Genomic DNA, 18,244 nt, shown 5'->3' on the forward strand with positions numbered 1-18,244 from the left:
GCTTCCTAGAAACCGATCGCCAAATGAAGTTCAGTGTTCTTAATCTCAAATGATCTACTTGCCAACAACGCTTCTAGAGAGAAAGAAAGAAAGAGAGAGAGAGAGAGAGAGAGAAGAGAGAGAGAGAGATTGATGCATTGAAATTGCGCTATGGAGAAACTACTGAGAAACGAGGTGCGTTTCTCAGCAGTTGAACTTTTCACGAGTTTGATCTCACCGATTCATCTGAAACCAGAGATTATAAGATGAACGCTTCGAACCTTTCGTCTCATTCAACCCACAGTATATTTTGGAAGACAATTTTTACTGTTTTATCTTTTAAGAATGCCTCCGTAGCACGGTAACTAAGACAGCCAGAAATCGGCCTCCGGATGAAAAAAATCTGGATTCGAATCTTGTCTAGAACACCCGCTTTTTTTTTCAACCGAAAGGAAGTTTGACGGGCTCACAGATGTGGACGACACATAAATCGTTGTAAACAGTAAAATCTAAATATAACCGTGAGGGGATTGTAAGTCGATCGGTCAGCCCGTTTTCTTTCATAATAATAGTTCCCAATCTTTTTTTTTCCTGCCTCTTCTTTCTTCCACTTCGTTGTAAATAATCATTTAAGAAATGTACGATTTGAATTTAGTTGAAAATGATTAAACTATTCAAATGATCAAACTATGGTAAGAGGGTGGGGGGGGGCTGAAAAGTTCTGATAAACACCTGGAACAAAAATGATATTAAAGCAACTCTTCTGATATATTTGCTAAAAGAAAAAGAACAGATTATTACAATATGATGATGAGAGTTAAAGGGTTTTAAGACACGTTCTTTCTTGTGGTTATATCAGCTGGTTTATCGTCAATTTTCTTCTAGTGTTTATCAGAACTTTTCAGACCTCCCCCACCTCCTCGTATATCTACATAATTTTACGATTAAGGCCAGAATTTTTAAATTATGACAGCATGATAGCAGTAATACAATGGGATCATATCTAAAAAGTATGGGAAAGTGTTTATAATTTTTTAAAATATATTAAAGGATAATTCCAGAATTCAAGCTTGCCGATCACGTTTCTAAATAAAAATAATAAAAACATTGATTTAAATTAAGGGGATTGATACTACGGAGGATACTTTGTTTACATGTGCACAATTTAGCAAGAATATGTGGTAAGCATAAATAATATTAAAGAAGCCAGTTAAGTGTCAAGATAATGCTTCTGCTGTACAATAGCTTACTCTTCTTAACCATCGAACCATTACGTCCATATACGTCAATAATCATGGATGTGAAGTGCATATTAAAAGTGTAATGCCATTGCTTTTATATTATATTGAAATATATGATGGATACGAAGTATAGAGGAGCGATGTATTTTATCCGTATTGACGGCGGCGTAGTTTTAATACTACGAGTATTACAAAGATTTACTGCAGCAAATTTAATTATATTCAAAATTTCTGCATAAAACCAAGATATGCAGCTAGAAAGGCTTCAATTCGGTGGGGACCACAACTCGAAAGTAATAATAATAATAATAATATTATTATTATTATTTATATAACCTGCGGAGTGCCACAGGGAGCTGCACTGCCTCAAGTCTATTCAACATTTCCACGCACGATATTAATCAGCTACTTCTCAAAGGTAAGATCTTTCAATACGCAGACGATACAGCTATACTATCCATCCATAATAACGCAAGCATAGCCCAAATAAATATGCAACATGACATAAAACTGATCACAGACTGGCTCACCAAAAATTCCATACTCAGATAAGACAAAATTAATGATATTAAGAAATCCGCTGACTGACCAGTTGATAACAAATATATAACCATCCAATACCCACTCCCCCAACATAAACACACGGAACAGTAAAACCACTACAATCACTCAGGTTAAAACAATACGATACATTGGAATTTACTTCGATGCAGATATGAACTGGAATAGCCACATAAACCATCTACACAACAAACTCCGAACAATAAGTGGCACACTCTACAGGTTAAAAGACATAGTTCCCATACGCCTAAAAACACTAATATACAAAGCACTATGCCAAAATATACTAAGATACGCTATAACAACGTGTGCTTTCTGTGTGCCCTACAAACTAAACAGATTAATGTCGTTACAGTACAAAATGATAAAACTGATCTTTTGGGAACAAAGTTACAATAACGACTTTATATACACTGCAATGTCAGAACACAAAATACTGACAGCAAAACACTTATGTCATTATGCAGCTTTGCTAAAATATTATTTCGATGCAACTACAGGACTGTCAGAAATACATACCGTATAACAAGACCTCAGACAACTCTAATTATATCACATATAAATACAATAATAACTACGGATAGGCCACGCGAAACTTCTACATCCCAGACATGATAAACAAATTACCTTTTGAATACAGAAACCTTAATAACTACAATAGCCTGAAAAGAGCTCTAAGGACATACTATGAACAAGAAACACGCACCCGAAATACCACACAAACTTAATGAAACACAGTATATTCGTTCAGGCTTCCAGTTCAGCGACGCATTAAGACATTCCAAGTTATCGCGTGTGTGTGTGTGTGTGTGTGCGCGTGCGTGCGCGAATTTTTCAATCAATGGCTGCAGTGGTAATCAAATTTACAAAATTAAACATAGGTTTGATTTCGTAACTTCCCAACAGAGCAAACAAACCAATAAATAACTAACTGGTGTCATCCTCAGATAAGCTTACAAATAAGCTTCGAGGATGAAAGCTGAGAAATTATATCTCATCCAAGATTTAAAAAAAAAAAAACAAGCCCATATATCACATTTCAGTGCTGTATTATTATTATTAACAAAAAGAAGAAGAAAAAACAGAATAATGACAATATTAATCATAATTTTAATAATAAAAAAAGGATTGAATTTTTTTTTAAAGAAAAATATGTATTCAAGTATGTATCATATGTAATCAAATGCATGTGATGAATGTATCATATGTAATAAAAAAAACACGTTACACCTCCAAGGAGTCCAAAGACTCATCGAGGGAGGACACCTACTCTACAGCTCTGTCTCCACCAACTACACCAACGCCATCTACCACCAATTACCACCGGCATTTCCACAAACAATCACAAATATCCATGCTCACGGCGGGATTCGAACCCACCGTGGGCATGGATATATAATGACTTCATTTTCAAAGCAATATATTCAGTGCATATTATTAAATTCATCGCCTTTTTAACAGCCAAATAAAATGACACTTCAAAAGATTCCAAATTTGCATAGATTATGAGAATATAACCTTCAGAACAGGAGTTAATTTGACTTGCGCTGCATGAAAGACACGGAATCTGCCAAAGAACCTTTATAATCGCCGTTTTTTTTTTAGTGCAATGAATCGGTTTGTGCGTAGTTTCTAATGAGATGCAACAGTTCACTCCAGCCGTCAAGCCATTAAAAATAACCAATGTACTAACAAAAGGCAAATATACGGTTTCTTAGCAGAGTTCATGTCTTTCATATAACGGAAGTGAAAGCCACTCCTATGCTGAAGGTTACATTCTCAAACTCTCTGGTAAAAGTTCGAACTTTCTAATCTTCACTTTATTTTTCTATAAGATGATGCAAATCTTTAATACCTTCATAAAACTTTTTCAGTGTCTAATGAGAATATTTCCAGCAGCCTTATTTAAAATCTGCTCCAATTGGTGTTCCAACCATAATTTCAGGATAAGGTGGTGTCTTAATAGATAAATATCATTGTCATTGTGTGTAAGTGGCGTGTGGTCTCCTGGCGGGTTTTTGCGGAATGAAACACCCGCATTTGCGTCAGGAAAACTCTTCGAATTCCGTATGGAACCAGGTAAACCACCTTCACTTGAAAATCTCTAATAAACGTTCTTCATCTCCTACACAAGATTTGAACGCACGTCATTCCGACTAAAGGACTTCAAAAAAAAGAATCGCAACGTAATGTCACGGAGGCTGTCTGATGAAAGAACAAATCCACTAATAGGTGCAATACTCGAATTTCGAACAAAGACCAAACTAACAATGTTTACCTACACTTAGGAGCAAGATGGTACGTTTCAAGATTCTTATAATGATCAGTAATTCCTCAGCAATTCGTGATAAGCAATAACATTTTTCATATACTCCTTAATTTATGAAACAATCTTTTCGATGCGGGTGCTTGCATAACAAGTAGTAACCCCATGATGCTAGATCGGCCAAATAAAAAAATTATAATTCAGCGAGTAAAGACCGGCAAACGAGTATTGTAGCCATGCAATTCAGCAGAATCGAGATCAGAGGTCATATTTCAGATCACGAAAGGGCAACAACTGTGTGTGTGTGTGTGTGTGTGTGTGTGTGTGTGTGTGTGTGTGTAGTACTCTTGGGACGAAGTCTTCAATATCATATGCAACCATAAATTCATAACCTATGACAACAAACGGTACAGACCAGATACATTCCGATTTCCTAAAAGTTGAGGATTTAAAAGTTTTGCTGACTCTCTTTGGGAAATAAAAATGTATCACAGGATTTAAATTATTTATCCGTCGTAAGTGCGATTTATTTATCTTTTGGTAGTAAGTATTGGTTACCTTTGAAAGTTTTATTGCAGTCTTCGGGAAAAATGATTTGTCAAAATTACCATAAATACGCATATTTACTATCGTTTACAATTAATTCTGGGGTGAATTAATTCAGTTGAACTGAATTTTGGCATTTTTTCATAATCTAATCGTAAAATGTGAATAATCTTTCTCATCCTCTTATCTTTGAAATTCAGAAATTTTTATTTTAAAGGAAATCCTGATCGACTCTACTCCTCAAGCATTTTATCAATTAAATGATTTTAAAATAAATATTTCATTAAAGTATTTGCATTGTAATTCATCTTTAGACTTTAGTCTGGTTTACTGGAAATTCTCATGGCATTTCCACACATCGATACCAGATTTTTGACAGCTGTGAGTTGGGGTTTCTTCATGAATACACAGTCAACTTCACCTGTTAGTTTAATGGAAAGCATATTAGTTCTCCAAATTTTAGGTCATAGCTTCGAATCCCATGCCAGGCATGAATGTTTGTAAGTGTCTTTAGGTATTACATCTCGTCCAAAAACATAAGGACGAACACTATTTCTGAAGATTACAACCACAAATTTGGACGAATCAGCTTGTGGCAATTTGTATAACTGACGATTTCGAGTAGAAAGTGGGCAAACATTCATATTTTCGAATCACGCGCTAAGGGGACACTGGATAGCACTCAACAGGATAAAAGGCAAAAGGCTACGCTAAGCGATTTGTGTGTTTGAAGAAAGCTCTTTTCGTGAATGAATAAAATTGCAAATTTGGAGGTCTTCTAATTGTCAGAGACATTATCTAGATGATTTTACGTGGGAAAGAATTATTGGAAAGCTCGAAGAAATTCGCAGAATTATTAATATAGCCAGAGAGTTTGGAATCTCACATAGCGTTTTATTCATGCTCTGGACAGCGTTTCAAACCAATGAAATGTGTTCCAGACGTTTGCGAAGAGGTCGCCCTCGCTCTACCACGGAGCATGAAGACAAATTTTTTTATTATTACAGCAAAACATAATCGACGCACCACGGCAGGTCACCTGCAAGTCGACTCCATTCAAGCACAGGTACCCGGATATCTCGACAAACTATGGCAAGAAGTAGGCCTATACCCCCAAAGGCCTATAGTCTACGTCCCTTCATCCACAGCTCATCGTAGAGCATTCTCAGTGGTGTTGTATCCATAAAAATTGCACAGGCACCAATGGGCTAATGTACTCTTTACAGATGAGAGTCGTTTTAGTCTTTCCTCCGATTGTAGACAACACTTCATCTGGCGTGAAAGTGGTACTGCTTATCATCGCGAGAATGTCTTGAAAGGGACAGATACGGCGCTGCTAGGGTCATGGTGTTGGCAGGCATTATGCCTCATGGACGCACAGAACTACGAGTGCGTGAAAAACAGCCGATGACTGGTGAACGATATTGCAACAAAGTTATTCTTCACCAGTCATCGGGTGAAGAATAACGTCACCCGATGACTGGTGAAGTTATCTGCTATTATTAGTCCATGTTCGATTGTTTCGTGGGGCGAAGAATTCTTTTTATGGATGACAATGCCACACAACGTTGTACAAGAGCAGTAGAGATATTTCTGGAGACTGAAGATATTAATCGAAGCGAGTGACCAGCACGCTCCCCCAATCTCAACTCCCATAGAACACATTTGGGATGCAATAGAGAGGCGCATTGCTGCTCGAAATTCCCCTCCAGAAAACAAACAAGGTCTTCTCCTTACTCTGAAAGAGGAGTAGGCCAGTTGGCCTCGAGTCCTCCTCACTCGATGCTAAGCATGGTACTACGTTATGAGAACTGCATTGCAATTTGGGGTGGACATATTCCATACTGAAATATACTTCTGATTGCTCCTAATAAATCGACGATGACTCAAAAACTTAAACTTGTATGCTATTGGGATAGAATACAAGTTTAAGTGCAGAACCCCTCCAGATAATTACTAGAATCTTTAGTTTCATTATTCTTCTTACAAATACCACTTCACTGTCGGATAAATTATACATCTTAATGATTGGAAAAACTACATTATAATTTTTGTCTACAAATTGCTATTGTCTGCAAATAACACGGTTTCCTCCATGTTCTCGATGACATATCTGCTAATATTGCAGTAATTACATTATTAGCCCTTAAAACTTTAGAGAAATAATTCAAAATGAGATACTGTAAAACAAGTACAGAATTCATCTTCTCACGTAGACAATTAAAAAAAATATTTCGTTAGTAAGTAGCATATAAATAGCAAATAGGAGACTGTGGAAGATAAACAATGGGCAACTTCTAGAATAAAAAAAATAATGCAAAATATGACACCTTCCTTCCGGATTTACGCTCACGCGTAGATCCACACTTTATGATGCAGTCGTTCGAAACCGAATCAGACGGAATAGGATACTTAATCCTCATCACCGTAGTCTAGTGTGTCTGTATACGGCGCGTGTTCTTCTGGTCGGTGTGAGGGAAGCAAAAGCCAAGTTTCCGGGAGGGATAACTTCTTTATCCCACTCCGTTACGAGACCGACTAACTCAACATGTGACTGAGAACATCTGATAATGGGTCCTCAGGACCTTGACAGGATTCGAACCTGAGTCTTTTCCAACAGAAAGGGCTCGTCTAAGCAAACTGAGTTACGATGGCTCTGACAACAAACATAATCATAACATTAATTTATTTAATGGCATCTCATATCAGGATTATACAACGTTTGTGTGGATAAGAGGATGGCTGAGTGACAGTTTTCAAAAAGTGGTATACAGGAGATGTGAGTATGCAAGGTGTAAGGTAACTAGTGGTGTACTACAAGGATCAGTGCTTGGTCCACTGTTATTCACTCTGTACATTAATAACATTGGGAAAGATCTGACATACAGCTATTTGCTGATGATGCAAAGATAGTTAGGGTAATCAGGAATGCTGCTGATATGCACTCTTTACAGAATGAATAGGCTGGAATTGTGGGCATGTGAAAATGGGTGTCAGTTAAATCTCATTAAATGTAACGTCATTCACTTCGGCATGATTAGATATCCAATATCGTATTATATTGGTGGGATTAAGCTAGACGAGATGAGGCTAGGGATCTTGCAGTGTTAGTTGATAGGAAGTTGAAATTCAAGGGTCATGTGGCAAAGACTGCAAATACGACTCAAAAGATAATTAAAATGCTGAAACGAAATTTCACATGTAATTATAAGGATGTCATTTTGTCTCTTTACAAGACCTTGATAAGACCTCACTTGGACTATTGTGGGCAGGTCTGGTCTCCATTGTGATTCTGATACAGTGGAGAGTGTTAAAATGACACCAAGATTGTGGAATACTGGTTATGAAGACAGATTGAGAATTTGTAGACTGCAGACACTTGCAAACAGGAGAAAGAGGGATGATATGATCGAGAGGTACAAACTTCTGAAAGGGTCATACGGGATTTCAGTTGATAGAATTTTTAATTTATGGTGGGTGGGGAAAGGACAAGATGGCATCCATGGAAGCCGAGAATGAATGCAAGGGGAAACTTCTAGAATAAAAAATAATGTAAAATATGACACCTTCCTTCCTGATTTACGCTCACGCGTAGATCCATACTTTATGATGTAGTCGTTTTAAACCTGCCACTCGGATGGGGGGGTGAGTGAAGGCTTTTTCTCTCATAGGGTGGGGCGTGATTTAAATGGATTGCCTTTGGATGTTGTGTGTGCAAGCAGTGTAAATGAATTCAAAAATAAGTATTATAGCTCATGCGAATAGTATGTGGTCCGCCTCGATGAGTCCCTGATTCCCTGGAGGTCTCTCGTATTAATAATAATAATAGTTTTTTTAGAGGAAAATTCTGTACTTATGTGCTTTTGAAAATATGTATATATTTTCAAAAGCACATAAGTACAAAATAAGCACATTTTGAAAATATGTGAAAAAATATATTTCCTAGAGATCCAATGGATGGATTGCTCTGTTAATTTTTTTTTAAATTTTAATTTTTTTTTTATTTTAACGAAAGCTCAAGCGATGAAAACAAGTAGGTGAAACCAATCGCTTTTTCAAATTTTTCAATTTTCCACTCGTAGCATATTTTGAAATCTAATAATGGGTTCATTACCAAAGACATGTCTTATAAACCTAAAGCGACATTTTCGATCACTTTGAGAATGTTGTTGGCTATTAGGAATTACGGGCGAATCGACTAAGGCTATCAGGTCTGGTGAATTATGTCTGTTTGTTCTTCCAGAAGAGTTGACGATTTTGAGGAAGTCTCATACGGCTTTGGCAGTGGGAAAACTTTTACCGATTCGTATGAGATCAGATAACGCAAGATTATATTTAAATCTCTAATAAAAAAGATCTTAATGTCGTACATCTGATTTGAAAGACAGCTTTCTAACCAAAGGACATCGTGGATGCGAACTCAGTACATGACTTCCTGAAGTCGATTTTACCAACGTTCATGGATAAAGCGAGATTCAAAACTTTATTCTTCGCTGAAAACAAGCAATCCCCTTGATGAATTGAATCACTGAGGAATGTTGAATATTTTTGAAATACATTATGAATGTAGAATTACAGCACAGTCTCTAGTAAAATTTTCAAAATGTTTTCTAAGGAAATAGTTTCCTTTTTAACTTCGTACTGTCCTAAATACATTGTCCTCAAATCATGTAAAGATATCAAGTTTGACATCACTTAAAAATGATCACTAATATTTTAATTTTTAAATTTTAAAAATTAAAATTGGACTACTTGTTTTTCAACAATCAACACTGAAAACCAAGATAATCAAATCTCCCAGTCATGAACCTACCAAACTTATACAAAAGTTTTCTATTTTGTTGAGAAATATGCCACAAATAGTAGACCATCCCAGAATTAGCCAAAACTAATTCTCCTATTTCTAGAATTAATAATAAAATTATAATAAAATCTATAATAAGTATAGTTATTTATACATGGTAATGGTTATATAGAACTGCCATTTTCTATGGCAATATTAATTACTATCCTATGTTATTAATTGTCTTTTATTCAATGCATTTATATTAACAAATCGATATTATTTCTTCAGATTTCTAATCTTCGACTTAAGGTTCCTGATGTTTTGTTTCACACATTCAAGTGGTTCTGCTATCACTTGTCATGAGACAGAAATGCAATTTTATTTTTTATTCCGATAATTTCGATAAAATATATCAATTAAATAACGATAATTCCACAGAATTATCGTTATTTAATCCATTCTTAACGTTGAATATAATCAAGGCACATATCTCCCAGGAGGCATATATAAAGGGCCCCATTCTTATATTACATTACTTTCTACCTAATAGTGGATCACCATGAAAATCTTGTGGCATTCGTCGTTGTTGCTCTCCTGGTTGCTTCCTGCCAAGCAATAAAGATGACCTCTTTCTTCCTTATTTATTACATTAATATCTTCAAAAACGAAACTTCGGAAAATAATCTAATACAGAAATTTGGACGATTTTATTCATTAAACAGTAGGAAGTATTACTGACCGGTATTATTATTATTATTATTATTTTAACACATATTTTTACTCTGCAAACAGAATCGGCTGTTGGTTGAAGTTCATCAGCATTCAGTTTGTGCAATTCTGATTTTGCTTAAAATTTAGACGTTAGAGGAGATTTCCCTTGAAAATTTATATTCATTCACAAAGTTAAAGATTTGAAGTCAAAATATTCGGAATTAAATATTGATGCTAATTATTAAATGAATACTTTTATATTCTGATTTCTTTGCGTAGGAATATGAATCGATAAACTATATTTTTTAAATAAAATTTGCTAATATGAAATTTCAGACGAGAACCCTCCGCATCTCGGTTGGTTTGGATGATGGCCTTTAGCTGAAAAAAAAAAACTTGTTTCTAATCGACTAGGACACGAAGAACCTTAAAGGTTCTTCGTGTCCTAGTCGAACCAACTGAATATGAGTCAGTCCGTATGAGATATACGGAAATACGTTTTTTCTTCAGGAAACTCGGAAGAAAAATCGTTCCACTTCCACCCCCCCCTCAAAATGGTAAACCGACTGGCCAGAACACGTACCGGAATAAAGATTAACCATTCTATTCCGACCAAAATGGTTTTGAATAACTTGCATGGTACGGTATGCGCATAAGCATAGGCGTAAAAATAGAACAGCGCAGTCAGCACAGCCAAAGAGTACACAGTGAAATCGGCATGATATCCAAATCCGTGAGCCTTAAATTATTTATAAGATATACTATGGTTTCTTACTATTAATAAACAAACATTAGTGACAATATCCAGGGCCATTCTTGCTATGATTATTTGGTCATCTGCAAACAAAATGGTATTAAGTATAGTTTCCCCCGATCCAGTTTAAATGCCGGTTATACATTTTCTTTCCATTTATTTACTAATTCATCTACATAGATATTAAATAACAGTGGCAACACTTGGAATCCGTGAAAAACCCATCTGTTAATTGTTTTCCATTCTGTATCTTTTTCATTGATTCTTACAGCAATTTTGGTTCTATTAATACATGATAATTATTGCAGCAGTTCACATTCTTTATAGTAGTCCACAGCTTGTTTCTTAAGACTCTGTCAAACTTTCTGGTAGTCTACAGATTCTATGTTGTAGTCTTAATGTTTTTTCATTAAGATTTTTAAAGTAAAAGCACAATAGAATTGTTGAAATATAAAATGTTAGATCAGTAAAATAAAATATTTTATGATCTAATATAAAATAGTAGATCATAAAATGTTAGATCGTTTTGTTGACTGATCTGTGTGTTTAATTTCCTACACCTTAAAATACTCACAGGTTAGGTTCGCACTACGAATATCATTGAAGTGTCTCTGGTTTCTTTCCAATATGTTCATCTTATCTTGAAAACGTTGCTAGTTGATAGGAAAAGCGAAATTGTAATACAAAAGAAAAAAAATGTTTAATTAAATAACTATTCAAACATAATTATTTACATTAAGAAAATTGTAAGAGAAACAGTTTCTTTCTCATGCTTGTCCGTTTGAAATCTAAATTAAGAAATTAAAAAAAAATGCAGCAATGAACAAAACCAAAGGAGACAAACTCCTTTGCTAATCCTGTGTAGGAATAAAACAACGAAAGCCTTTTACTAGTCGGTAAACAAAAAACAAAAGAAACGCGTTCCTTTAGTAATAATCTCTAGGATTAAACAAATTACTGAATTTTAATAAAATCCGTTTCTATAAGGAATCTTTTTATTCTGGTTACAAACGTCACTCTTTACAAAATAAAGGAACACATCCGACTTCTGTAACTTAGGAGAAAGAGATTTTCAGAAAAAGGTATCCACACCCATAAATTCCAGAAATTTAATCCCCAAGTCAAAATATTTCCAGTAAACTGTCTACCCTACAGTTCTCTACACACAATCTTCATTACAAGTATTCAGTTCCTATGATTCACTGAATAATAATTTTCTTTTAGTTTTTAGGATATTTCGGTGCACATAAGAAACACACTTTCTGCTAGAGATAAAATATTCGTCCACTTTTCATCCATTGACCGGAAATAAACGCAGGGTTATAGTAAACAAATAATAGATATAAATTGTGCTGGAACATTGTTTCTCAAAACTTGGTTTACTGTTATCTCTTACAACAAAAACTATATAGGAGCCCTTCTTCTAGATCATATTTTCTGGTGGTACATCAACAGAACGAAATAGCTACTTTCGGATAAATCCATGGAGAATACGTTTCTATAACCTTTTCGTCCAAAATGGCTACCCGTAAATAAGTAAGTTAGTTGTTACAGGTAACCATTTTCAACCCTCTCCTTACTCCATCTTTTGATTACTGCGCCTGCGCGCGCGCCAGCTTCAAACTCACTGGTATTGGCTTAAATATAGTGCAGTACTTGAACTATGCATACTTCCGACTCAACGAGATTGTTTCCGCCGCCACTTTGAACCGTTATTATTACGTGACACCTCCGAGAATCCCAAAGACTCATTGAGGGACAAGTTTCTCAATCAAGGGCAATTCTTTGACCAACCACTTAATCCACCAACTACACAGAACGCTATCTACTGCCTACCACCACAAGCATCTTGCTTCTGTAAACTGCGTGTGTTTCACGCCGATTTTTCTGTATGCAGGATGAGAAACCCGAGTTTCCAAGAGAAACATCCTGGCACCTTTGTAGAGATCGGTAACTCGCCTTCAATTAAAACACCTACCTAAGGATTCCTCTCGTCAAGAGGAGAATCGAACTTAAGTGTTTTCCAATCGTACCGTCATTCTTCCAATTGCGCTACGGAGGCGCTTAACAAAATAAATAAAAAGGTACCAAATTCACTGACCCATCCATGATTCTTACATACCACATCTTTTGTACCAGTTATCATCAATAAACGTTTTTACCGTTTTCAAGAAATCAGCCATAATAATGAAATCTGAGCGTGATAATAATTCGCAAAAGTTATCACTCAAAAATGGAAAGAGAAGTGAAATTAATTAACTTATCTTTCTCTCCATAAAAATAAGATTTCGCAGCATAACATTACATTACTGTGAAAGGAATGGCGCATGTAGGGTTAAGAGAATCTCATTTCTTTCATTAAGACTACTTATCAGATAACTCATCTAATACAAAAAATTAATAAAAAATAAAAATGTGGAGTATCTGAATAAAAATCATCAGCCACACCACACGATAGTGTTTCTTTTGCTATTTATTGATTAGCAGGATTTTCTTCCGAAACTTCGGCAGAGGGAAACTAGCAGAAAGAAGTTAATAAGTATGAAAACAAAATGGCGTCCCTTCAGATTGTGATTAAAATTTCTGAGCGAATAAACTGTCATGTAAATATTCAACTGCTTTCATACATCAAACAACGTTTAGATTTTATTTTTCTTGCAGACTGTCCGGATGAGGAAGTGTACTAGAAATGTGGCACAGCATGTGAAGATACGTGTGAGAATTACCATCAGACGCGTATTTGCATAAGCCAGTGCTTCGAAGGATGTTTCTGTAAGAAAGGAGGCATACGTCAGAAAGAAATGTATAGAAATGTTTCTTGAATGATAATCATATTTGGCCTCTTCTTAAAATGCAAGGGAAAATCTTCAAACGAACATTCATCGAATTGTTCCAGCGGAAATAATGGGCCAAAGGAACAATTACTTAATTGTGCTTTCGTGTACTGTTACATAAATCATCTACTACTATTAGTTTTTTTTTATTTTTTTATTTATTTTCTGCTGTTATTTCAATGGATATGTTTCAACTGAGTATCATTCTTTATTTTCACGCTTTCAGCGTGAAAATACAGAATGGGATTAAACATGCTTTGCCAACTCCATAAGTAAGCGGCAAGTAGATTTTTTTTTTTTTTTTTTGTAATAGTATTCTTGAAGAGTAACTGTGTCCATCGCAACAAAGCAACTTATATGTACTTGCAGACAATTTATTTGTGATTTCTAACGTATTAGTTTAATCGTTTCGTACAATTCTGATAGTATAAACGATTCGGCCGAAGCTAACAGACAATTCAAAAAATATAGAACAGATTTTGCCTGCGACCTTAAGCAGAGTTATTATTCTGAGTAAGAACGGACAAACAAAAGTCGAATATATTTGGTGCTCACTTACTCAGTTGTCAAAGTATGTCTTGCGAAGCAATTCTTCTGCATTAAAAGTTTGTGAACCGTTCCTAAAAATTATATTTGAACAAAAAATTCTATGCCCTCATTGACGAAGATTTATGTTTTTGGAAATAAAAATATAAATCGCTTCTACCAAAACCGTAAGAATGATATAAAAAATATATGAGGATAAACCTGTTATATATATTTGTTTTTCGCGGAAGGCGAAAGTGACACCTAGGTAACCAGGAAGATAATCCCACAAAGCCTGAAGAATGGAAAAACGATCAGCGCGTCTGACCAAATTTATCTTAACCCTCATGTAGTGCTACTGGTTTGTAGGCATCCAGTTAGATATTGAACGAATGAGAATAGGCTAGCAGGAAATCTGGGAATCAGCCCACCAAACTCTATTCTATATTGGATTTAAACAAGTCAAACACGATGTTTTTATACATTAAATTGGCATTCAAATTTATACATTGGCAAGGAACTTTCTCTATCTTTTCTTTTCTTAAAAAAAGCAATTACTTTGCAGTAAGTGCAGTATAAGTAAATCCAGTTTACGACAGTACCGTTTGTGATATTCCACACTTACTTGTTACTTACCAACTCTGTATAACAACGACTTCTCTAAGAGTAAGATTCTTCCATTTTTGTGAGATTATTGAGTAAAACGTTTTCAAAATATTATAACTTGTGCATTCTTTGTTCTTCATTTAAAAAAGCACCTAACTTATCTTCTAAACGCAGTTGCTTTAAAGCACGTACATCCAATAGGATGATATCGAAATTGTTATCAAACATACACTTACGTAAAGTGGGAACATGTACTGCGTGCCATTAATATTGCATGTAGAATATTTATGTTTAAGTGTGGGAAACAACTGCAAAAATCAACAAACGGGAAAATTCCAGAAGTCGAATTTCTGAAAAAAAAAACAAAACATAAAAATGTAATTTTAGAAAAAAAATTTTTTTACCGTTAAAGTCGATTGTGCTTCGTCTGCTAAAACAGACGGCCTTATAGGCGAATAAGTTTTATGCAGCTAATCAGAACTTTTTAACAGAATCAGAAAAAACAATTTGTGATTTCTAATTTTTGTGGAAATAAACGTTTTACTATTAAATTTTATGGTCTGTATGCAAACATTAATAGGAGAAAACTGGTATAAAAACAAGAACCAAACCATGGGGACTCATTGATAAAATATGAAGAAAGTTCTGACTGCTTCATCAACACGGTGTTTAATAGGTAAAATATGGCAGGCATTGTATGAATAATGAATATCCAAGGAGGAATGATAAGTACGATTGTGAATAATGGTTAACGTGAACCTCCCAAGTTAACCAAGGATACTAAGTTAACAACGACAAACAATAACTTTAAGAGAAGATAAATATATTAAGAAAAAAAAATATATATTCGTATTCCGATTTACTCAATGACATGTTTATTAATTAACTTAAATGACTAAAACACCGAGAATAATAAAGAATAAGGTTTAATGGGGACACTACTAGTTTTGTTGGTAAACCAACTTCTTCAGGTTTCAAAGTACAATTGAAACAAAATTATGCTCAATATTCCAACAGAAACATTACATAATAACAACAATAGATCTACTAGAGACTGTAGTACAGTTCAAATTGGAGTCCGCGCTACAGTTCCGGCTGTGTGTTTATGCGTGCGTGTGATATCGTGGGAACGCCAGCACTGGACAGCAGAACGGTGCGAATCAGGTAAACTGTAGCTACATCTGTATACGTCTAAAGACGTATTCTTTAGACTCAAGTTCATCATAACATTTGTGGATATTAGAAGTTTGAGACAGTCTATTTGATGTTGGTGGCCTTCATCGTACAGAGAACAAGATGTGACTGGCGAGATCGCTGGCTCGGATTCTGTTATCGGATATATCTCTTTTGTGTTCTTCAACACGGAGAAAGATAGATTTATCAGTCTGTCCGTAGTAATTTTTACCCCAATTACAAATAATTTTGTATACTCCTGGGAACTGAAGATGGTGATGCTTTTCTTTAGGTTGACTAAGGATAGAACGAAGTTTAAAAAAAGTAGAGAAACATGTTTTGATGTCGAATTTTTTTTTAAATTTTAGCCAGTTTGGGGGAGAGGGAACTAATGAAAGGCAAGGAGATGTAAGTTCTGGGGGTAGTATGATCTTCATTAGTTAGTTGACGACGGCGAAAAAGAAATTTCTCAATGCTTTTTAAAGTAAAACCATTATTAAGAAAGGTCCTTTTGAGGAAATTAAGTTCATTTTGAAACTCTACGTCGTCTGATAATAAGGATCTGGCGCGATGTGCAAGGGTGGAAATAATGCCAAATTTCTGTGGAGGGTAGTGGTGAGAGGATGCATGAAGGTATCTATCTGTATCTGTTGGCTTCCTAAAGATTGAAATTTTAATATTATCAGAGCACCTTGTAAATGTAATGTCTAAGACATTATATATATAGGACGACACAGAAGTAACAGGGTAGTTGTGAATCAGTAGTCACTACAAATACATTATTATTTTGATTATTAATTGATTTTTGTTTGTGTTATTAATTGATATTAGACATTACGTCCTTCATAATACACCGCATTGTACCGCTAATAAAATGTTTCTCTTTTAACGCGAATTCTCAGACTACCATGTAGCTTTTTTGAGACCGTGGATATAACATGTGCTTTAGCTGTCAGACAGCAATTCAATCTGAAAGAAACAAAGGAAGATAGTTTACTATAGAATCAGGAGTAAGGTAAGATTTTACGTACGGGCACTATCATTTATCACCTCTATGGATCACAGTATGAAGCGTAATTAAACATGGTGTCACAAACAAGTTGTTATCTTAGCTCTTTATTTTCTACAAATAATATTTTGATCCTGAATAAATCTAATACACGACTAACCAAACGGAATATAACCAATTTTCGCATGAAAAGTAGCACAATCAAAAGACAAAGATTAATAAAAAAAGGCAGGAACATGCCAAGCAACAACTGCATGGTGAATATAAACAAGTAACCAAAGTACATTTTGAGCGCTGATAGCAAATTATATTTAGAAATAAATAATAGAATAAACAAATTTGGTATGGTGAAGAGCAGCTGAAATATTTATAAAGAATATGAGAAAAATTGGCTAAAATATTAACCTAGCAGCATACTAGAGTGTTCAAAAACTAATTTTAATTTATATTTATATTACCGCAGTCAGTTTCGGGGATACCCTGTGGTTGGAAAGATCTGGTTTCGAATCCCGTATAGGATGCGAACAATTCTTCTTCTGATCAGGCCTTTTTATCTGAAGGTGAGTTAGCCGGGTTTCATAAGGTGTGGCAGGTTTTTTCGTTTCAAAACCTTGGGTTTGTCATTCCGGAAAACTGGCAAACCGGCCAGAAGAACACACGCAATACATATAATATTATGAAGATCAGATTAAACGTCCTATCGGAGCACTAATTTCCAAATTTCTGGGATTTATGACACTGACAATCAGGACAGAAATAAGAAGGCTGCAGTGAAGGATTGTGGCTTCCAGGAGATTGAACACACACCCTACAGCCCAGGTCAAGCACCCAGTCAGTATTATCTCTTTTCGAAACTGAAGAAATACCTTCGACGAAGAAAATTTGCAGATGACACTGAAGTGAAAGATGCAGTTTTAGGCCATTTGCAGACAAAATTACAGATTATTTTTTCAAGAGCATACAAATGTTAATTCAAAGATCCGAAAAGTGTGTTGAAGTAAAGGGAGATTATGTTGAAAAGTGACACAATTGGTTTCTTTATATCACCTCTAAAAGTTAGTTAGGCCTGAAATTTATAGGACCACTCTCGTATGTTGAAATGGAGGGTAGGTTCTCGTTTACTGAATTAGTTCATATTCATATTTATTATTATTATGGAAATCCAATAGACACACTAGAAACAATTGGCTGTGTTTAGTGTCACAGAATTCAAGGAATCTCCATCACATGATTGCAATGGAAAAAGGCGCCTC

At 35.1% G+C, this 18,244-nt stretch overlaps 1 long non-coding RNA gene across 1 annotated transcript in view; it reads right to left on the reverse strand.

Moving 5' to 3' along the window:
- The window catches only part of LOC150102671 (uncharacterized), a 125,229-nt gene extending 110,340 nt beyond the window's left edge, over positions 1-14,889 (reverse strand). Inside the window, exons 1-2 of the long non-coding RNA XR_016548930.1 lie at positions 14,840-14,889; positions 11,419-11,497 (exon numbers count right to left, since the gene is read on the reverse strand). This is a non-coding gene — a long non-coding RNA (uncharacterized LOC150102671). The remainder of the gene's footprint in view (positions 1-11,418; positions 11,498-14,839) is intronic.
- Between the last annotated feature and the right edge of the window lie 3,355 nt (positions 14,890-18,244).

The sequence above is a fragment of the Typopeltis vanoorti genome, chromosome 10 (genome assembly GCF_054136105.1).
Source record: "Typopeltis vanoorti isolate ZY-2024b chromosome 10, IOZ_Tvanoo_1.0, whole genome shotgun sequence".
Lineage (NCBI taxonomy): Eukaryota > Metazoa > Arthropoda > Arachnida > Uropygi > Thelyphonidae > Typopeltis > Typopeltis vanoorti.